The 24,101-nt window shown below is 36.6% G+C and overlaps 1 long non-coding RNA gene across 2 annotated transcripts; it reads left to right on the top strand.

Moving 5' to 3' along the window:
• The first annotated feature begins 214 nt into the window (after window positions 1–214).
• Window positions 215–24,101, top strand: LOC137851014 (uncharacterized). Of its 2 annotated transcripts, XR_011092955.1 has the most exons (5): window positions 215–875; window positions 4,185–4,253; window positions 5,668–5,704; window positions 15,814–15,865; window positions 16,698–24,101. It is a non-coding gene; the product is annotated as an uncharacterized lncRNA (long non-coding RNA). The 2 variants fall into 2 exon arrangements; XR_011092954.1 differs by lacking the exons at window positions 15,814–15,865; window positions 16,698–24,101 and having other exon boundaries at window positions 230–875; window positions 5,668–9,672.

Below are 24,101 nucleotides of genomic sequence, written 5' to 3'. Positions count from 1 at the left end.
CAGCTTTTTTATGGGCTACTCTCTGAAGGAAATACTTGTTTGATTCCCCTCAGATTTTATGCACATGTTGCATTAATGTGGATTAAGTCCTTACAGGGAACACAGTGATATGCTATAGCCAGGCAAAAACTCCTTGAGAAGTACCTCAGGTGTGTACTCAACTTAAAATTTTAAGAATTTAAGAATTTCACTGGGAACATCTCTTTTTTTTTTCTTTCTCTCTTTCTCTCTTTCTCTCTTTCTCTCTTTCTCTCTTTTTCTCTTTTTCTCTTTCTCTCTCTCTTTCTCTCTCTCTTTCTCTCTTTCTCTCTTTCTCTCTTTCTCTCTTTTTCTCTTTTTCTCTTTCTCTCTCTCTTTCTCTCTCTCTTTCTCTCTTTCTCTCTTTCTTTCTCTCTCTCTCTCTCTCTCTTTCTCTCTTTCTCTCTTTCTTTCTCTCTCTCTCTTTCTCTCTCTCTCCCTCTTTTTTTTTTTTTTTTTTAAATCTGCGTTATTTCAGTAAAAGGACAGATAAAAAACATGTCAAAATATTCTGACTGACAATTGTTACAAAGAATGAGTTGCATTTAACATTAACGTTCAATGTCAGAGAGAGAAACTATTTTCCTAATCTCTAAGAAAGCAACACTAACCTCTATAGCTATGTACACATGGGGACCTGATTCTCCCTTCCTTTCAGCAGTGGCAGTGAACTAGAGCCACAAAATATGCAGGCTGAGAGGAGGTAAACAGGATAAATAAACTGAGCTCTCACTGACTGCCACATGTTTTCAGGAAGAAAATCTGGAGGATCACTTGGGTTCCAGACAATATGAAAAGCATTTCTTGTCACAGGTGTAGTGAAGGAGGTTGCTGACCATTTTACAGTAAAGATTCAGGTACTTTTTTTTTTTTTAAACCCTACAAATGCCCCAGCTATAGGAACTGAAAATTCTAGAGCTGAAACTCTTGATTAAATGGATAACAAGAGAATGATACTCTTATTTTTTAACTCCTGAAAATTGCTCCCTGAAACCTAGTGACATATACTATTGCAATTTTGATATGCATTTAATTTAAAATAATGCAGTTCATCATCTGCAGTTACTTCCAATCTACATCACTTACAATATGAAACATGACTATGCAGCTTAAGGCAGAATATATGTAAGGACATATTTTTAGCAGGATTTCAGCTACTTTGGCATCCATTTAGTTGATAACAGGGATGTACTTTCAGAACGAACAAATAAAGGATACTTCATGGTATCTTTTCAGGATTAAAAAGAGTATTCAGCCAAATGTAAAGTTCAGTTAATAAACCTTACTTTCATTTCCCACATGCAAAGGAGTGACCTAGAAAGAGCACCACTTGCATTTGGCTGCTGAAATACTGTACTACAAATACAGCACAAGTATTTCATCTCATGTAGCTCCTTATTTCCAAGAAATTTGAGTGCCTCTGGTATTACCTAAGTCACCCAGGACACTGAAGCTGAAGTTATTGTGCTGAGGCTTGCTTAGCACTGTTCTATAATTAGTGGGCAAGTCAATTCAACATTTATTTCAAGTGCATGAAGCAGAAGCAGATTCATGAATTGATAATAGAGAATACATACGTTGTCTGAATGCATTAGTTTAAAAATGTTCTTAAAATACTGTTTTATTTAAAACATGCATTTGGAGATCTTAGAGTATTCCATCTGCAAGTCAACACATTATGTGCATTACATTTGTATCAGATTACTATGTGTCTCAGCTAAATAAAGACCCTCATCTCTGATGCTTCACATTTATGAGCCTCCTATGGTAATGCATGTAGAGGCACATGGGAGAGAAGCAGAGAAAGAATTCTTTGTACTTTCAGCATTTATTGAACAGTGCAGTTTTTGGGTCACCACAAAGTGTAGGCACAATTTAAGCAGTAGAAGCAAAACCAAAATCTCTCTTTTAAGACTGTCCTTTTCAGAATTAACAGGATTTCATTTAGCATTGTCTAATGTCTTTCTGACATAGCATGAAATAGTAACACAGAATTCTAAAGTTGTGGGGCTGTGTGGGGCTGTTTCATGAGTTGTAAATGGAAAATTAAGAAATATCAACATGCACACTCAGTATTTAAAGAAATAGAAAGCCAGAAAGGTTTGAGAAAGGAGGTATAGAAACAGAGAATGTGGAATATAAACCCCCTGACTTCAGCTTGCTTCTTCCTCCTTCAGTTTTCTGAAAAAATTGAAATGACCATTTGTTATCAGATTGATTTCTACCATGTCATAACTATTCTGCTTCTGCCAACCATGCCCCTGGCTGAACAGGAATGGGAATACTTAACATCAGTGATTTGTAACACACAGCATATAGTAGTGAGAATCTAAAACCTAACACCTATAAGCACAAGACTTTTCTTTCAAGAAAAAGTAGAATGTTATTGCAAAGCCTGTATTAATATAAGGGCAAAGTAACAACATTCTGCCTTACCAAATGGAAAGATTACTATTTCTGAAACCATGTTCGCAATTCTATAAACATGTATATTATAATGCCCATTAAATATTAAACTACATATTTATTGAACTACAACCCCTCCCACAAAATTATATTACTATTTTATTTTATGCAACATAGTGTTTAGCATTTCCACATAAACTTTTATTTGCATATACTAACATTTCCGTCTGTAATCTTAAAACTGTATTAGCATGGTTTCTTTTATTTTATATAAAAAGGGTAATGCTGCATGTATTTCATAAAGCAATCTATTTCATTTCCTAGTTCCTTGTCTTTACTCTCATATCAAACCACCAAAGCACCACTAATGATGTCTTTACCTAATTAGTGGGGCCTGTACTAGAATAAGTTTATAATCAAGGATGCTGTGTAATGGTGCTTGCATTTCTGCAGGGAAAAAAGCTTCTGAACATACAAAATTCTTATAAAGCAGTTTTCTTTTTCCTAGCAGCTTGACTCGTTTTTGTAAAAAGAAGAATTTTCATGTATATTATTTGCATGTACATAAAAACTTGAATTTAGGAATGGTCATACTTTGTGCATTTAAAAAATGTTTTTATTATTAAAACCTAACAGTAATAATATTAAAAGTATTAATCATGATAGTCGTAATAATTCTTATGCAAGTATTAAAATGTTGTTTACTTTAAGCTGAGCTTCAGACTGCAATAAAATTTTACCTTGTCCAACTTCCAGTGTGGTTTATCTATCAGGCACTATAGTTTTGGTAGTGGATGCTACTCAGTTAGTTGAAAATATACAAAACATATATTCTGTTTTCCAGATCATGCAATATATTAACATGTCCTCATTTACTGGGTGAAGTTGCCTAGCCTGTATTGTGGAAAATGTTCTCATAAACCCACTAGATTTAGTATCATGAATCTGAGCTCATACTTTTTTTTTTTTTTTTTTCGTACTAAAGGCATGTTGCTTTAGGTTTTAATGATTAATCAAGTGAAATGATGCATAGATTATGTCTTTCTTCTTTTCTGTCTGAATTTTTCTCTCATTCTCCTTTAGCTTGGGATCCTTCAATGAGTTATTTGATCCCTCAGTATATCAAGAAAAATGGCCAAGTCCAGAAGTATTCCCAATACTCCTCATGACTACTTGCTAAAACATTCACTGAATACTGCTTTAAAATCTGCAATGCCACCTGCAAAAGTAGTAACAGTCTTAATTTGTTATTACTAGAAAAACTGCTATCTATTCCAAAGTCACTAATATCAACCATGCTGACCCAAAATGTTCTTCAGTTCTTTTGTCTATTGATAATAGTTTGTGTCTAAAAAAAACCACATGATAAACCTCAATTAACAAAGCCTTGTCTTGTGGACATCTTGTTCTTTACTCAAGATTGGATCTTATTTCCACTAAAATAATGATAATGATGTTGATCATAATAACTATAGTAAATCCTTACCTCTGTACTGTAAGAGAAGCATATTTCAGAAAAAGCAAGTTGTTTTGGTGTGGTCATAGATTAAGCAGAATTTTAAAATTTCCATGGCTTAAAGATACATTGATTCTTGAACATACATGTATGATCGGCCTTTACATGTACCATAGAAAAATATGCTCTTTCTTCTCATATAGTCAACATATTTAGGACAATTCACCAAAAATGAAAATCGGTGAGGTTGCAGAGGCACTGAACACTGCTAGAAGTCTCGTATAACAGGATTTTATTTTCTTAGTGTATCTAGGAATGACGAGTTTCATCTGCTGGGTCTATTGCTGTTCCAAAGTAGGAAGAGGATCAACAGGTAAAATGACTGAGTAGAACAGCAGTCCCTGAGATACACTGTTCAGTATAGTGTGTGAGTGAGTGTTTATTTTTAGTGCCGTAATGTGTCATTATGTTTATCTTTTTTATGTATAAGCTTTATCCTTTTACTAATAGAATGAAAGTGATGTGGAAATGGGTATTTTGTTTTCAGAGTCCTTGACATTCTTTACATAGCTTTCTAAGTGTGTGTGCTTACAAATGCTACAGAAATGACTAATCTGTATGAAAATACATTTTTTTTAGCAGCCAACGTGCCAGTTTCAAATACTGCAGGTTTTATAAATGGAAGCGAGAAAATTTAAATAACTTTCCAATGATAAGCCATCTCCATCCTAAAAGGATTCAAAAACACATTTTACCCTAGAATAAATGATTCTGTTTGTTGATTTTCTATGAAGTGAAATTAAATACGAATTCTTCAACAGAGACCAGAGGGGATAAATACAGAGTTGCAGAATATTGCCATCCAAGCAAAATTTTGGTAAATACACAGAAAAACAAACAGAATGGCTTGTCAGTTATTAGTTATGGTGACTGATTTACATTGTTTAACATATGCTAGGTATCAACTATGTGCTCAGAGTTGTGCAAAATGTGACTGCTGTCTATTGCTTAATTTTAGGAGTCAGACAGAATAGATGGTTCCAGTAACCATTATATACATATATATACACCAATATGAAATGCTTGGGATTATTTTTAATAATTGATTTTGGTATTGATTCAGTGAAAAAATGCAACATGACCTTTTAATAAATAAAGGTGTTTCATAACCTTTTTGAAAGATGACATTTCCAATAACTTCATATCGTTACTTGCCTTGATGAGCTAAATAATGTGGTTTTCAGATAGCCATCTAAACTTGTGCAGCTCTCCATTTTACATTTCTACTCAGTATGCGATTTATAAATCACAGTTTCTAATTGCTTTTTCATGGTTCAGAATATAAATACCTAATTTATTCCTTCATGCTTGTACATGAGTACAAAACTCCAAATTTTTGATATCCAACCCAAAAGGTCATTTAGCCCATGGTCCACGACATCAAGGTCCATGGTCCTTGATGCTGCTGTGCTGCTGGAAAACTAAAACATAAAAAAGAGAAAGGTATCTTTTCTTAATGCCCTATTGTTAGAATTCAAACTAGTGTATGCTAGACTAGGCTTCAGTTTGGATCAACTAAAGGGATCTGTGAAGATTAAAGTAAGACTATGTCATTCAGAAAATCTGCAATAGTCAACTCCTCCCTCTCTCTTCCTCCCCCCCCCCCCAAAAAAAAAAAAAGTGCCACCTTAATTTAGAGTCTCTGAGAAAAAAGGCATGAGACTAGTGAATCTAAATGTTCAACATACCCAATGTCCATATTTTTATTTACCTTTCTATTTTTTCAGGAACTGCTGTGGTTTGTTTTCTAGGATCTTCATATAGGTAAGGTAATTTTTGCATCTACCATTCTCTTATTCTAGGTGAAAACATTTGTGAAGTCTGGTCTCACTGAAGTGTCATCCAAAAGTGCATGAGCAATTTTTTTCTCAGTGTTTAGGTAAGCACTCTTAATTTCAGGAATGCAAATCAAATTACTTTTGAGTCAGCCAAGTCTTCTAACTCATGCCTTATGACAGCAGATTATTTTTTCCCAGATTTTTTCAATGTAGCAACCACAAATATTTCCACAAAACTAACTTCTATCGTCTTTAAGAATTTAATAGTCAATTTTGCAAAAGTCACTCATCAAGGGATAAACTGAAAGTCAAAGAACAACAAAATCACCTAAATCATAATTCACATAGGTGAGGGAAAAAGAAAAAGGAAAAAAAAAAAAAAAAGACTGAAAGGCTTCATCTTTTCTATGTGATTTTCAAATACTTGTGTATACAGTCACACAAATTGAAACACATATTTTAGCTGGTGGCTTTGGACAGCTCTTACTATTGCATACCAAAAAAAAAATAAAATGTTTTTGCCAAACATTGGCTCAAAGCATGGTTAAATGAATGCACCCTGCCTTTCTCTGTTGATTTTATAGGGAACCTAAGGAGATCAATTTTATAACTGGAGACACTGGAGACACTGAAAACAGTGCCCAAGGTCTGAGTAGGAGCAGACTACCTGTGCACAGCATAGAAACATGGAATCATAGAATCATTAAGGTTGGAAAAGACCTCCAAGAATATCTGGTCCAACCATCCCCCTACCATAAACATCATCCACCAATCCATGTCACTAAGCACCACATCCAACCTCTCCTTGAACACCCCCAGGGACAGTGACTCCACCACCTCTCCCTGGGCAGTCCGTTCCAATTCCCGACTGCTCTTTGTGAGAAGAAATTCCTCCTAATTTCCAAACTAAACCTCCCCTGGCCAAAAATATAACTTTTTTTTTTTTTTTTTTTTTTTTTTTTCCCTAATATGGATTTTATGGATTTTGAGATATATAACAAAATCTCTTTGAGATCCATGGGCTCAATGTTAAAAAACAAATGCACCTAGGGTGAAGGAAATCTACTTCATCCTGTCTGTATGTGCTCAGCCCAGATCCACCTCCGGGCTCCTTCTATTTCAAATCTGCACCACATAAGATCTGTAGACTTGTATTTTCTCATGTGCGGAAGGTGGGATATGAGAATGTGTGTGAAGCAGTTATGACAGGGATATAGGCAAGGCCATATCCACAGAGCTGGTGACAGCCATGTTCTTGTGTTGGTGCACAGCATCCCACAGCAGAGACTGCTATCTTCCAGCCCTTCCAACCTCTCTCCTCTCTCCCAGACTCCTGACCAGGAGACTGACTCCCATCAGAGTTGTTGTGGCAGGCCACAGGTTCATGTTAAACAAGATGCCATGTTTTAAGGGATACTGAACAAAACAGACTTTGCTGGAGCTCAGTGGCTGTGAGTGAATTACAAATAACATAGCAAAGGAGACCAAGCTGATAGCAGAAGAATAGCTTCAAGTAAGCTGAAATACATTGGCAATGTAACAAAATGGAGAAGGAATAAGCAGCCTCTCTTTGTATGTGCAAGAAATAGTTGTCATAAAAAAATAGAAAATCATAGGCAGCCTTTTCAGATCACACTTTGAAGCTTTTGTGGTCTTAACAGATACTCAGAGTGGAAGAGAGTGAACTTGAAAATCTATTACATTTATGGGATCAGTGATTAAATACATAACATAAAAGATATTGTGTTTAATAATACTAAGAAAATATCCACCTCTTGTTCCCTTGGTTAAAAACTGGGCTTGTCATCAAGAGCACTCAGAGCAACCAAATCATCCAAGAAAGCATTTGAGGCTATTTTCTAAGGATAAGGAAGCCCTTCATACAGAAGCACAGGTATGTGAAGGCTCTTTTATTCATTTCCCTGAAAGCATTTTCCATTTCCAAAATCAGCATTTTCAAGAGGAGTAAGATTTCTTGCCCAGTATATTGTTTAACTGAGAAAAATATGAGTGTCAGTAGTCACTAAACAAAGAAAAAACAGTGAAGCACCAGACCTAGGACGACCTGAAACAGGCATTAGCCCTGGCAGATTATGACAACAAGCTGCAGCACATGAATTTAAGAAGTACTCAGTGCTGCTGATGTGCCTTGGGGAATAGGTAAAGAATCTCTGAGTAGTTCAGGACACCTAAGAGATTATCTGAACACAGTTAGTAAATACAATATTCATATGAACTTTCTAAAGTAGTGATGGTCCAGTCTGAGCTCAAGGGAGAAAGTGGAATTGTGCAGCAGTGACATTAAAAGATGACCATGGGAACAGGTACTTCACGGGCCTATGCCAAGGAGAAAGCCAACTACTGTGACAAATCCATGCCTGTTGCTAAGTTCCCTCTCAATTAAATTAGTAAGATTTTGCTCTTCTACAAGGCAATGCCATGTGTCAAGCAACTGCATTTGCAGCAGTTCTGTATTGCCATGACACACTGGAACCAAGAATTCATTTGGTGTTGCTGTACAGTTTCATGAGAATTAACTGCATACAAAAGATTGTCATCAGTTTGCAGGAGCAGCTTCTGTTGACTTGGGTAAATGTTTTTATCCATGCACAATCTGACACTGCTGCAGTAATGACACTTTGGAACACTCCACCCAGAATGTTAATCGACACATTTAGGCATGCAAACTGTGCTAGACACAACAGGCATTGCCTCAGGGGAATTTCTACAACCATTTGAAATTAACACCTGGAAGGCTCCTGTAACCATCAGTCAAATACTTAGATGTGAAGGTTCACTAACTTTTCAAGCTGGTTCATTGCCTCTAGCTGATCCATTATCTCACCTGTGCAGATGACTAACTGGGAAGTTCCTGAAGCACTCCAGGAATTAATGTGCTGAATGCACTGAGCATGTATACAGGCACAGCTCCCATACCCAGATACACCACAGTAATAACATGAGAAAAAACTTCATTTCCTTTCATATAACCTACTTCCAACCTAAGTGCCACAGCCACAGTTTGAGAATTCAGAGAGACAATATTACTAAAATATATGATAAATATTCTGTATATAGGTGTAGTAAAATTTCTCTTTGATTTTTATTGTATACCTTTCTATAAGCTAGACAAAGAAAAGGAAGCTAAAGGAATAGTTTCTCCTGAAAACCATGGTAGGTGGAAAGACTGTTAATTGGAAAAGACAAAGATTTATGTGCTGATAGTTCTTATTTCAATTAATGGTAAATAAGTGGGAGAAATTAACAACAACAACAAAATACAAATGATAAAAAGTGAGAATATTCATGTATGTGGAAGATAAAGAGATCAGGAAAAGAAAAAAAGAAGTCAGCAAAAATAAAAAAATAAGTGGGAGATGAACAACAGAAAATAATGGCTTTATTTCAAGACTATCTTATGACATAAGAAATATGAGCCTTTATGGTAATTCACAGATGGCTGCTGGAAATTAACAGCTTGCTTATACATATAAGACTATTACAAAGGGTGACACTCATAAAGTGTGGGAAACAGCCCTGGCAAGGAGGCAACCATGGAGGCAAACAACTTCCACTTTTCTACTTTATGCAAACCAGTAACCTCCAGTAAAAAGGAATTTACTGTGGACAGTAACAGCATTTCATTGATATTTGCATAGATTTATTTTTGGATGAAAAGGTTTAATTGTTCAAACCCAGTGAACACGAAAGCATATCAACTGTTCCTTAACTGCAAAGCAGCTCCTCAGGGAAACTTACTCAAGAATTAGAGAGATACAAATGTTACAGATGTAGAACAGCTGGCTTCTAGGATATGGCTTGATGATAGTGTAGATCTGGACAATGTCTGAACCAAAGTACAAATCACATCAACTTATTTATGCAGACTAGTCTACTGTTGGCTCCTGCATCCCTTCTTTTGGACAGCAGAAAGCAGTATTGTTTTATCAGAAACATTTATAGTAACATTTGTATATATTATTGATTTTATATATATATATACATGTATATTACATACATATATATACACATACATATGTATGTATGTATATATATATATAATACATATAGTATATATATATAGTATATATATGTATAGTATATATATTATTATAGTAACAATTTTTGAACACTGTAGTGTTTTACTAAAAATATTAATACTAAATTTTTCAGAAATTGTAGTTTTCTTATGCCTCCTGAAATCAAATTCTTGACAGATTTTAAAAGTATAGTTTGTCTTAGTAATTCATATTTTACTTGACTGAAATTCCAGTAATGATGAACCTGACTAATACTAGTCCCTGGTTAACTTGTTTTAGATTTGAAGCTACTTTCTCTCCTGAATGTAAACCTTAACCCTAAGAGCTTGAAAGATGTGTAGACCTGTGCTGTGCCTGTTAAAAGCAACATTCTTGTCCTTTGCTCTCATGCATGATGGAAGAGCCTGAAAAGAATGAGGCATCCTTTAGGTCTGATAGCAAAAACTTAGGTTCAGTATTTTTAAACTGGCTATACTTGCAAAGAACAACTTTTTTGGTCAAACCCACGGTGTGATACTTGTTGTAAAAATGATCTTTTCTATCATTATTAAGATAGTACCTTTTTTGTAAATGGGAATGTTTGAGACTCTTTGGAAATGGTACAAGAGCTATTTAAAAACTGCATTAAGTAAAAGGTAATACAAGCCATTTTCATATGTATGAAAGGAGGTAAAAGACTTTTGTTTTGTTTTGTTTTATATTTTTGGAAAATGTTTTTAAATATTTTGTTTTGTTCCTAATGAAAAACAGATCCATTTAAAAAGTATCTCTTCCTCTCACTTCCTGGACAAAAATCTAGTTTAAGAAGAAAGCAAACAGGCCTGTCTTTGATTGGTGACTTCCTTGTGTTCATGATGTGAAGCCAGAAAGAGCTTATTTTTTTCTGGGAATTTGAAAATCTGAAGATCAGTAAAACTAAAATCTTCCTTCTGAATAAAAAATAATGTTCTGATTCCACTTCTGAATATCTGATTCCACTTCTGAATATGAAACAAATATATTTCTCCCTCCGATATGTAAGGAACCCCAGGCCCACAATTTGTCAGCTAATGCTGACAATTTACCAAAATGGGACAATGGGACATGCAGGATCAGAACATACACTTTGTTTAGAATCACAAATAATTTTTTTTTTTTTTTTTTTTTTTTTTTTTTTCCCCTAATGTTAGTTGAAATTACCCAGAGTTCTTACAAAAGATGAAGAAAAGAGCTAGCATTGAACTATTCTTCTACTGAAGTGACTTTGCTTTTTCACGCTTCAACTTACTATCTCAGGAAAACTGTGGGTACTCAGTTTAGAACTAGCCAAATAGATTTTTAAAACAGTTCTGACCATCATTCAAATTTCTCTTCAGACTCCTAGTCCGTAGTCCAAGCTTCAGTATTGAATACAACCCTGAGTGAAATCTCTAAACCAGAAAGTCTCCATCATCCATTCTTTTGTCATAGACAATGAGCATCCACTCAAGCTAAAAGTAATCATTATAAATGAATGAACTGAAACAAGTTGATTTTCCACAGGTTTTAAGATTACAAAATTTATTAGAAGTATCAAAAACATTGCTTCTGCAGCCTTCTAGAAGAATTAAAAAAATGAACAGAAATTACATCCTCAGTTCTATCCATAGCTTAGTTATTCATGCAGAACCTAAAATTACCCCTACATGTATTAGAAATACATAATTGAAAGTAAGTGACTCTTTGAAAGTCCTGAAGACCATCTCCTTTGAAAACTTCAAATCCAACAGGCTGTAATATTTTTGGCCTGTTCCATAATATTGGTTTTAAAGTTCCTCCTCATAAAGTAAAGCATCAAGCAAAGGTTTAAACTTTTTCATACAAGCACAGAATCATCTAGGTTGGAAAATGACCTTCAAGATCATGAAGTCCAATCGTCTTGTCTCCAGTTGATGGTCTGTGTATGCTTGATACTATGTATTGCCTTCAGATACTTTTGAAACAATAACTATCACTTATTTAAAACAGATTTTTGCTTTTTCGTACCTTGTACTTGCACAATCACAGTGCAACATTCTGTTAGCTTTCTGAAAGGAAACATCCACATTAAAAAAAAAAAGAAAAAAAAAAGGCAAGAGCAAAATAAAACAAAACTGTTCACCTAATTTAACTTTGGTAGATCATTACAGAGCTAGAAAATTTACTGTATTAAAGGAAAAATATGTTTTATTAATACCTTTATCTAGATAGCCAAGTAAATGAAAAATGATTGGGAAAATGAGTAATGACCCACAGATTAATGTGTGGGTGATGACCTGCTGTATCATAACAGGTAACTTCACAAGTATCAAGAAATATTTCTGGACAAATGAATAATCATAATTAAAACTTTTAACTTTAGAAGCTCTCCAGAAGCAACCACTATTATTGAGTTTATATCTACCACATCTCCTCCACATGTGGATGAATTGACTACGGGAAAGACACCTTAGTGTATGGGACAGAGTGTGTGCATATGTGCTGCTGAAAGCTGCTGGGCTGAGATCAAGCTTGAAGTAACTGGCAAGGGCCCCTCTGACTATGAAGGATATATATGTTCCCAAACAATTTTATTTTGATCTGACAATAGATCAGAAACTCAATGTGCTTAAAAAGCTTTTCTATCTTGTGTTCCTTTTGACAAGTTCTCTTTAAGAAAAATACCAGAAAGATTCCTCTCAAGGCTTTAGATGAAATTAATTCCTGTCATAATGTATTTCACTTTTTTTCCAGGGTATAATTTACCCAAATTTTGGATATAATCATGGTGAGATAGCTATAAATCATAGGTCGGCATTTTCAGTCTTGAATACCTAAACCCTGATATCTTAAAATACATGGCGTTTATTGATTTGCCAAAATAGAAGTTTGCCAAGACAAAACAAAACAAAATATTTTTTTCCTTCAGAGAGATCTCTCTTGTGGTCTCTTTTTGTAGCTGAAAAGCACAATTTAGGTGCTACTGAAGGTTAAATAAAAGGAATGTCAATAACAGCTCCTCTTATAAAGCAGTGAGAAATTGTTTCCATGGAGTGCTCAGACACTATAATGAACTGTGGTGAAGAAATGCTTAGCTCTTTAAATGACCTTTGGGAACACTGGAGTATTAGCTACTAGGAACTGAATTTGCCTTAAACTACTCTTCACCTATCCGTTGTGTGCACCTGCAGCCAACTGCATCCTAGGCTGCACCAACAGAGGAGCAGCCAGCAGGGTGAGGGAGGTGATTGTGCCTCTCTGCCCTGCCCTCATGAGGACCCTACCTGGAGTGCTGAATCCGGGTCTGGGGCCCCCAGCACAAGAATGTGGGACTATTAGAGCAGGTCCAGAGGAGGGCCACAAAGTTGGTCAGAGAGCTGGAACACTTCTATGAAGAAAGGCTGAGAAAGCTAGGGCTGTTCAGCCTGTAGAAGATAAGGCTCTGGGGTGAATTTCTTGCAGATTTTCAGTACTTAAAGAGGCCTTAAAAAAGATGGAGGATAACTTTTTACTCAGTCAGATAATGACAGGACAATGGGGAATGGTTTTAAACTAAAGGAGAGGAGATTTAGATTAGAGTTTAGGAAAAAATTCTTCTCTCAGGGTGGTGAGGAACTGGAACAGGTTGTCCACAGAAGCTGCGGATGCCTTGTCCCTGGAGGTGGTCAAGACCAGATGGATGAAGCCCTGGATGACCCGATTTAGTGGGTGGCATCCCTGCCTATGGCAGGAGGGTTGGAACTAGATGATCTTTAAGATCCCTTCCAACCTGGGCCATTCTATGTTTCTGTGATTCTATGTAGGTTTATATAATGAAAACTAAAAGCTTAAGGTAGAAAGTAGCCCCATCCAAGCTGCAAGTAGCTCCTCTTTCCCATGGTCTGCATGTGTCTCACTGCACAGGCAGACAGAACTGGTGTAGGAGTCATGAAGGCCAGGGCATAAAAAGAGTAGACACCTCACCTTTCATCTACCTGCTAGATGATGTGTACTGCCACCAAACTCAAGAGTGAAGACTCTCAGATGGAAGAATGCTACATCTCCTCTCAACAACTGCCATAGTAATAGGAATCAGTAATGTGTTAAATCTAGGCTACTGGAGAGAGAACTGTGATTATTCCTTACCCTTTGGAGGACTGTATTTGGAGGAGGAGGTATGGGCATTTACACATGATCAGACATTTGAAATTATTTAGGTTTTCTTTTATAGAGAGAACATATAAATGTGAAAATGTTCTGGAAAAATGCTGTATGGGAATTAAAAAAAAAAAAAAGAAAAAAGCCACCACAATCTTAACCACAAAGTTATTGCTTTGCATTGTACAGTAATCTGTGGCAAAAGCAATCTTCTTAAATCTGTCACCCAAAGTAGGCAAGTTACTTCCTTTTCTTCCACTTATGAGGACTAGAAAGATGAATACTGTCATAAAAGTAACAGTGCTCAAATTGAAATTTTTGGTAAAGGAAAGAAAAAATATGCAGTAAGAATTTGCTACCAAGTTAATAACAAAACATTTGCATTTGCAAAAAAATGTAAAATATCAAAATCATTTTATGATCAAACTCCAAGGGTCTAAAATCAGCTACTTTTGAATTGACCTGGATGGGTGAAAGTTGACCTGGATGAGTGAAAGGTTATTCTGTGCACTGTGAGGCATCAGAGTGTTAAAAGAAATAAACATTTCCTACTAAGATTTGTGTATTATAAAGTTTTATATTCTAATTTTAATTAATACTGTTTTCTTCTGTTTAAACATGAGCAATTAATGATACAGGCATTATGAGAGTAAGTCTCACTAAATTAAAAAAAAACAATAAATTCCTGTTTTTGTATATGAGCATTTTATATGACACCTCTTTTGAGGCAGTTATTGGAATAATGATTTTTAAAGTTATTTATTCTTGTTTATTATAATAATAATACAATTATTATTATTATTATTATTATTATTGAATTACTATTAGGTACTGATAACAATAAAGGTATGTAAAATGATTGTGAAATAAACTATAATTAAATTGAGCTTTATACATTTTTCCAAAGGTGCTCAAACTGTTCAGTATATTCCTGTGAATTAGCTTGTTTGTGTATTCACTGCTTGAACAGCAGTGGAGAATATTTGTTCCTGCTCTTGTTGATAGCATCTGCTGCTGCTGCTACAGGCATGAATTTAATTTACTGTTGCTATGACCAAATATATTTTACTATGTTAATTTTAATGTTGTATATGGGCACTCTAAAAATGTCCCTATTCCCGTGTCTTTAAACTTTAACAAGTATTTGATTTATACTGACAATATTACTTTTGTAAGGAAATTTTATGTTCCAGTATTGTGGAGAATGTTTTTATATCTAGTTTAGGGGAAAACACTTGTCAGCCATTAGAGAACCAAAACCTTCTATCTGACACTATAGGCTGCAATGAAGAAAATATGATTATTTGCTTCCATAATATTTCTGAATGAAGCAAATAAAGATTTCTTCTTTACTACAGATAATCGTAATATGTAGGCATGATAACAGGGGAGCAGTTTTAATCCATTAGAATCTGAAGGTAGTACTTTTAATGTTATGCTTTTTGTTTTATCACAGCAAAAGAAAATTAAAAGTGTGTTACAGACTTTCATTTCAGAATACATGGTAGCCAAAAAGAGAATTGTTTTCAAAATACCAGTAGCTTAACCAGCTTGCAATATAGAGTAGCTAAAAATCGAGGCTAACGTGATAGTGCAGATTCTGCTGCTGTGCATCTCCCTCATTCTTTTTTACCTTCCATTGCATACAGTCAGGTCCAGTTGAAAACTGTTCACAGCAGACATTTGCTTTTAATTTGCCTGTGACCTTGAGCTTTAATAAAGCATCAAGTTCTCTCTAGGATTAGCCAGAAGGTAAATTCCACCCCATAAATTACAGATTAAACTTCAGTAATATTTGTGTAGCTTTGTTCCTTCTTGGTTTGATTATAAGGCAGTCCAGGTAGAAATAAAAGCTGCAGCCTTAAGGAAAATGGAAATGGAACAGCATGTGTAAGTAACTCTGCTAAGAAACATGACTGCAGACTTGTTCTCTGTTCTCTAGCTAATCCTACAATGCCTCACAAAGCTTCCAAAGGACTAATGGATTCCCAAAGGTAATAAGGAGATATTCAGCCCCTTCTTTCCTTGTTACAAGACCAAAGTACTATTCTTTACTGAAGCTTTAAAAAGTATAGTATATAATGAGACATCGAGAAAATAAATCCTCCTAGACAAAGTGAGAAACCACAAGGAACTCCTCTGTAAGTTTCTGCTTCTTAAAGTTATGGTTACAAATTTTATTAGCAGTAGTCAAATATTCCACAGCTGAAAATCAAGCAAAGATGCAATAATATAACCTGTACCTGGATAATTTTTCTATTTGCTAGAGACTATAACAAATAAATTACTTGTGGTTTCCATTTTGATACTGGTTGTACTTCATTCATTAGGTAATTACATATTCAGAAAAAAGATGCCAATGAAAGCATTTTACGTATGAACTCTTGCAGGAAATGCTTTGCATAGAGAAAAAATGCTGAACTAGCATATCTGCAAAACATAGGGAAAAGTGACAGATTGCTTTCATAAAGCAGTCACACAGCTTACACTGGCAACTGTTTGATATGCTACTGCAGTATTGATCCAAGAACCACGTCACAATCAATCAGCCTCTTAGAGGACCACAGAATTGCAAATGCTTAACTTAACAAAGCACAGTAAAAAGTTTTATTAAAATAAGAAGTGACTATTTTCAGCTGCAGATACCTCCTACATATTTTTATCCTTTGCTTGAAAGAATAATTATGTGACCTTAATAACACTCTTTACAACTACCAAGATCATAAAACAACTCATTTTGGGAGCTATCCTCTAATAGTAATGTCAAGTCACATCAGAATGGCAAAATGTGCCAAAAAAATCTCATCAACTCTAATTTAATTCTAGGTTTCCTTCAGTATAATAAACCTCTTCTGCACCATTCTACACTGAAAATCAAGATGCAAGATCAGCAGATCAGCAATATGTGTCTACTCTGTCTCTGTACTAATATTTGTTTTATGAGCACCACCTTCAAAACCTTTAATTAGTACTAGGGCTTCCTTATATATATAACATAAAGAACCTTATGCTGAGGTTGCTGTGACTCAGTAGAAATGCCTGTGCCTTTATCTAGTAGCAATCAGCGTAGACTTACTGTCCCTTTCTGTTCTCTCACATCCCATTGAACTGTGTTTAAATGGCAGTGGTCTGGTAGAAAGGAGGCTGCAGGGATGGTCTCTGCGAGCAGAGCCCAGCAGCTGCTCCATGGCAGATCAGAGCCAGCTCCAGATGGCTCCAAAGGGGACCCACACCTGGCCAGAGCCAAGCCAGAGAATGATGCTGGTTGGGCTTCTGGGAAAGCAGATTTAAGAAAAGGAAACAAACAAACAAACAAACACAAACAAACAAACAAATCTGCTGTGCAGCAGCAGTTGGGAGAGAGAGGGGTGAGAACCAGCCCTGCAGACCCCAAGGTCACTGCAGGAGGAAGGCAGGAGGTGCTCCAGGCAGGGAGCAGCAGTTCCCCTGCGGTCTGTGGAGAGGCCCCTGGTGGAGCAGTTGGATGTGTCCTGGAGGAGGCTGTGGCCCATGGAGAGCCCCTGCAGGAGCAGGCCCCAGGCCAGAGCTGCAGCCCATGGAGAGGAGCCCACACAGGATCAGGGGCTCTGGGGGGAGCTGCCACTCATGGGGGACAAGTGCTGGAGCAGTTTGCTTCTGATGGATGGACCCCGTGGTACAGAGCGATGTGGGAGCAGTTCTTGAAGTGCTACTGCCTGTGTGCAGCCCCTGCAGGCTCAGTTTGGGAAGGATGGCATCCCGTGGGAGGGACCCCACGTGGAGCAGGGGCAGAGAGTTATTGTGAAGGAGCAGCAGAGACAAAGTGTTAGGGACTGACCACAGCCCCAAGTCCCCATTCCCCTGCATTGCTTGGGAGATCCTCCCTATGCTGATCCTGCTTTGTCAGTGATAACTGTTGAGTGCTCTCACTGTCCTTATCTCAACCCTCAAGCCCTTTCCATAGTATTTTCTTCCCTTTTTCTTTGAGAGGGAGTGAGAGAGCAGTGGTGTTCAGCTTCCTAGCAGAGTAAATCCACCACATCCTTCCCCTCCCATCTTGTTTTATTTCACAAAGAGCAGGCTTGGGCACGTGCCCCAAAACACCATTCAACAGCCTAACTTCAACATAATGTACTGGCCTGGACAAGTCATTCTTTCATGAGTGCACTTGTGTTTTTGTCTCATGGTTTCCCCATCCTGGGTCTGATTTTTGTCGAGAGAGGATAAAATGCAGGTCCTCGGAAGATATTTTGCTGTTAATTCTTCCATGCCTGTGTATTTACATGTGCCTTCTCTGTTATACCATGTGATGTCTTTTTTTTTTTTTTTCTTTTCTTTTTTAGTGAAACAGCAATAAGTTCATCAATAACTAATCAAAATCTTACCCTGAAAATATAGAAGGAGAAGTTCTTCTGTAGATGGCATATATTCCAGCTTGTAACTAAAATCCCAACTGTTGTTTGTAGAAGAAAGATCTATATCTTATCTATAGACTTCAGGAAAAAAAAAAAAGGTTATGAAAAAGCCTCTCTCAGGCATTTTTAAAACTAAATGTTGCATGACATATTGTCTTAAATTAATTTTCAAAGTCCTCTATAAATAATTTTTCTGAGATTTGATTCACCCTGGCAGGTTGGTGCTGTCATTTAAGGTTTCTTGCTGCTTCCTTTCAAGAACAGATCCACAGATCAAGGCGTCATGTGACAGTATAAACTCATTTGAGGACTTACCAGAAATAATGTAAACTGAATTTCAAAGCCTCACACACTGCTGTTATTTTTAATTGAATAGTCAGTAGTGAACTTTCATTAAATGTATATTAATAGAAGAGCTTCTGCTAAAAATGATTGCATGTTTCTCATAAGTAGGTATAAACAGAATAAAAGCAAAATGCTATTAATGTGTATTTAAGTGCTTAACCTAATTCATTGTTCAGAATCAGCATGGTAGAATTACATTTGCATTTGAATACATATTTGGATAAAACGTGTTTTTTTAAAATAATTGGTTACTTTTGTAAGTGCCAGCTGTGGAGATACATAAACAATAATGTCGTTAACAAGAACTGGACTCCTACAGGCAACCTACCATTTGTGGTCTTAACCACACTGTAGTTTAAATAGCCAAAACACTGGAAACTAAAGCAAAGACATGCAGAACATATTGTAAGAAGCTGGATGTCACCAAAGGCTTGATGGTGACTCAGATGATGAGAAGAACTGAAAGCTCCCTTCATGCCTGTAGGGAGTTTTATTCAAATTTGGGTTTAGGCATGCAGCTTCCAGGAGAAACAGGGAGAACTGCAGTCATATTCACAGTGTTCACTGATCAGAGTATCTGTGCAAGTATGCCAATCCAGTGCCCCCTTTTTATAAAAAAAATATGAAAATACTGATGTTTAAAACTTTGAAAACCAAGAAGGTCTTCTGTGTATCTCAGTGTCTGAAGCAAATGTCAGCCTTGTCTACTAAGATGACAGATCTGTCATGAAACTGAAAGACGGTACATTAACCGCATAGCCCAGGAGGTAAGAAATCTCTGCTGCTTTGGACCTATAAAGAGGCAAAAGAGTGTCACCTCAAAGTTCAATCTGAACAACCCCTTTACGGCTTCTGGAAATGCTATAGGAGCCTCAGAATAGCTGGTCAATAACTGGATAGAAGTAAACAGATATTTGATCAAGAGAAATCAGTCCAGTAACAGGTAAATAGGATTTAGTGAGTCAGTGTCACCTTGCTGTCTATCTACACATTCTCTAAAGAATTTCAGAAAAAGACATGAGACATTAAGGTGTTCCTTGAACCCAGAGAAAAAGGAACACTATTTGCTAAAACTATTAGTGCTGAAGCACTGTGATCTTCAAGTGAGGTCAGTTATTTTTCCTGGGTAACCATAACTAGGTTACATTAAAAAGAGTATCAAGCAATCCCTGGAAAAATTGACACAACCACCTGTCAATGTCAGGACTTTGGAACAGTATTATCCATCCACTGATAAAAAAAATCTGGATGGAAATGTGCATACTGGACTGGAGCTGGACTGTGATGGATTACAGAACATCAACTTGTTAGATAGTACAAGGATACGAAATAGGATATCACAACATCTATTTCTCATTTAGTTAGAAAGACTTGCTTTATTGCAAGTGCAGTTTCTCATGTTTGAATTGCAGATCTGGTGTGCAAAAGCACAGATATATTGTTTGCCTCACTGTGTAAACAAAGCAGATTACCTAAGAAACATGCAGTGAACCTAGAGATAAAGGAAAGTTAAAGTGGTGATCAGGCTGTAATGCTTTTGTTTTGTGTTGTCTGTCCTATTTATTAAAGTTATTATGTACCCATTGAAAGTCAGCCTTCTCTGATCCTGCTAATACCTAAGCAGAAAGCTTTTCCTGAAGATGTTCAAAACTTGTCTGAGAAAGCAAAAATACTCAACCCTTACTCATTTTTTTACCCTCTCAGCTGACAGTCCCATTTCCTTACTTTATTAACTCTTCCTTGGTCATATTCCCATTTCTAAGATTTTGTATTTTTTATTTTAAAAAATACAGTTTTCTCTGTTTCTGGCTGTGGCTAACATCTTTATTATGGGACTGAACAAAAAACAAATCTGAAAGGACAGAGAGAAACATCAAAAATGTTCGTACTAAGACTTACCAACCTTGCCCTTAGGGCCACTTCACACATTTACTGTGTCTTTGCAACAGACGAAACAGCTCTTGGCTATGACCTTTCTTAATCTGTGGCATATCTGAAATGTGCAGCAGACCGTAACTTTTCTCACCAGTAACATTTTTTTCTATTCTCAAATGACTCCTTTCACTGTTGTACTACTTCTGGGCATACCTGGCACTTTCTCTTTCACACACATGTAAATACATGCACACAGTCTGTAAGACCTATGAACAAGCTTTCAGCAGCCTCAGAGGATATTTTCTAACATGGAATTCACAGTTAAATATTGTAAATATTATTTCCTAGCAAGCTCTCAGTCCCTTTTGAACCTCTATATCTCTGGTAAGTTAGGGCTCCTTCAGGACTAGTCCTTTAAAAGGGTGTCCTCTCCCTTACCTGTTCTAGAGCAATGTCCCTCTTGACAGTAAAAATGACACCGAGCATTTGTTTGCTCAGTGCACTGTAGTTCTGTAGCACTACCTCAAACACTGAACAAATATGCATGTTCAAGAAACAAATGGGAGCTAATAGCCAGGGTAATTGCAGCATTACTACGACTGCGAATACTTTCAAATGACTCTATGACTTTGAGTCTGCAATCAAGCTCAGTTACCATTTAAAATATAGATGTAGGCCATGCATGGAGTATGAGGAAAGAGACAACTTTACCGATGAGTATTTTCTCGTTTCTCTGTGAATGCGTATGCCAGTTGGTTTGTGCCCATCACTAATATATCATTGATAAGCAGCTGTTATTTTTTCCAGCACAAGAATATCAAACAAGTGCCAGGAGTGTCAATGCTTGCCAGTGTAGATTTGCCAACAGATTAGAATTTAATTTTACCTCTGTGTGTTGCTTTACATCAATGCACGTTAAAATATCAGATCTACTGGGGAAGAAGTCAGATCATGTACACACCAGCAGCAGCACTAAGTGTGATTGCATCTACATCCTAATAATACAGAGAACTGATAAAAAAGGAGCAGACTGTTGTAATAAATGATTGACGTTTTGATGACTGTGGAATGTAACACAGGTTTCAGATACATAAATATGCTAGCCAAAAGAGTTCTGCAGCATAAAACAGAATTTTAAAGCTGAAATTTAGCAACTGATAAAGAGTGCTTTAAATAAATCATGCAAACACCTACTCACATACACTGATTTTTTTTTATCTTGCTAGGCAAAAATAATTAATTAGTTCAACTTATCTTTAGATATTATATATTGATCTTATGAAAAAACCTCTAGATAACTGGGAGACAGATCTTAATGATACCAGATGCTCAACAGAGCTCAAGACAATGATGGTAACAATTTTCCATTAAACATATTGGGAGAAAAGCTACAGATTATTATTTTTTTTCTACTGTTCTTTATGGGTGGAGAAAATGTTTTTAAATAAAAGACTGAAACATTTCAAGGTACAGAAATAATTCAACCTACATTAAAGATAGACTATAAACGGATAAAACTGTGCATGTTGTACTGTCAAGGAAGAGCAATCACTTCAAATAATATCATTGATTTCTTAAAATTGTCTAAATATTAGACCTCTATTCAAGAGTGTTCTGAGGCTTTAGTGCCTGTAGAACTCAGCCCACAGAGGATTAGAGGAATGATGGCTTGACAGAGCAGTATTCAGTCTCTTACCGTAAGCTTGTTGAAAACTCAGGGAGGCTGGGGACAGAATACCAACAATAAAATGCAAATTCCAGTTCCTCAAATCTTTATAACATAAAGGGCCTGAGAGACAAGAATGCACAGTCTCACTTGGGCCAAGACCTGAGTACAACACAAAGCAGCTGATTCTAGTGAGCCATGCCATGGAACAGCAACAGGACAACCAACGATTGGACAGGAGGCCAAGAGCAGAAACTTAGATATATTGCAGTGCTGGTGTCTCGTTGGTGTCTTATGCTGATGGCTGTCTGCGAAGAGCCCCAGCAGTAGAGCCTGAGGAGATCATGGTCATGCAGATGCCTGCACCTCATGGAAGACGGATGACTATGGTGGCACCACTACAGCTGCGCCATGCTGATGAGACTGGTCAGAGGACACGTTTCCCTGGGGCTTAGACTGGGGAATAGTCAGACTTGTTAGTGTCACTCATAAGCACCAACCTTGGTCAAAGGGGAGTTGAGCAGCTTGCTCTTGTTTCTCTGTTATACAGACTTTGTGGATGGAGGTCTGCTAGACTGATATGAGAGTCTACTGAAGGAAGGAGTCTTGCAGTGAGTCTTTCAGTGAGTCTTGGAGAGAGTCTTGCAGGGTTGGCCCCATTTTGGTGGCAGAACAGAATCTCAGAGGCCATGGTACCCTGTGTGAAACCTTGATTATTTGTAAAATGAATATTAAAGTTAACACCCTGAATATGATAGTAAGTTTACTGAAGTACATGCTAAACATATATGACTATATTTGACTCTCCACCCCAATCATGCTAAATGTCACATGATGTTAGGAAAGAGTTGGGAAGAAAAGAAAAGTGTAGGGAGAAAAACAAAACTGGAGACCTAGAAGAGGTAGTCAATGGGCTGTGCTTCTCCGCCAAGACAAGGATGCCTTCTTGTTAAGTTCTGCACCTTCACCCTTTGGTGAGGAATACCTGGGATATAATTTTGCTAGCAATATTATCATATATTAGTGCTATTGCAGTAAGTGTATTTATCAACGGCATTTTCAAAACTGTTAATCTTATTAAATACTTACAGCTTTGCAAAACTGACTCAGCAGAAGTCCTTGGAAGGACTCTGAAACAGGCAAACATTGGACTCTGATAGTAAGTCCCATTTAACGCAACACTTGACTCTGATGACTCACTGGAGCGGTGACTGGGGTGGGCCCTGGCTGCTGATACTTGTGTCTGTGCATGTATGTGTGTGTGTGCATTTCCTAACACAGCTTGTCCCTTGCTTAGACCATTTTAGACATTGAGCTTAGAGGTGTCAACTCGTTTGATGTTCCTTTCCTCCCACCCTCAGGACACAAACTAATCTCCTGACATTAAGTACTCTGATCACTCTCTTGAGAAATAAAACATTTTGTCAGTATCTTCGTTAGGTCAGGATTTTAGCTTTTGTATCTAAGTAGGCAGGACATCACAGTTTGGACAATTCCAGTGACATAATTAGGGGAAAAAAGAAGTAGTTCTGATGCCTACACATTTTGGATTGACAGTTAAAAATTAATAATATGTAAAGTTATTAAAAAAAAAAAAGAAAGAAGAATTACCTACTGCTTTTGATATTTGGTATTTTAATTAAGAGTTGAGAGTATTTTTGCAGAGGTAAATATATATTAAAAGGGAACACTGTTTTTTCAGAGTTTCAAGAGTTCACATCATGCCACTAAGAACTATAATTTGCAGTTAATCTGTTCCGTTGAACAGCTACAAACACATACAAGTGTGTAAAACATTAAGCAACTTTAAATTCCACTTATCATTTTCACAATTAAAAATATATGAACATTTATTTATGATTGAGGATCAAACGTCTAGCATATAGGAAATGAGTCCAGGAGCAATCTCCTTTCAAATAGAGGTATATAACTACACAGTATGATTCTCAG

Source organism: Anas acuta, chromosome 2 (assembly GCF_963932015.1).
Source record: "Anas acuta chromosome 2, bAnaAcu1.1, whole genome shotgun sequence".
NCBI lineage: Eukaryota > Metazoa > Chordata > Aves > Anseriformes > Anatidae > Anas > Anas acuta.
The sequence above is the reverse complement of the archived record's forward strand: the minus strand, read 5'-3'. Positions and strand labels throughout refer to the sequence as shown.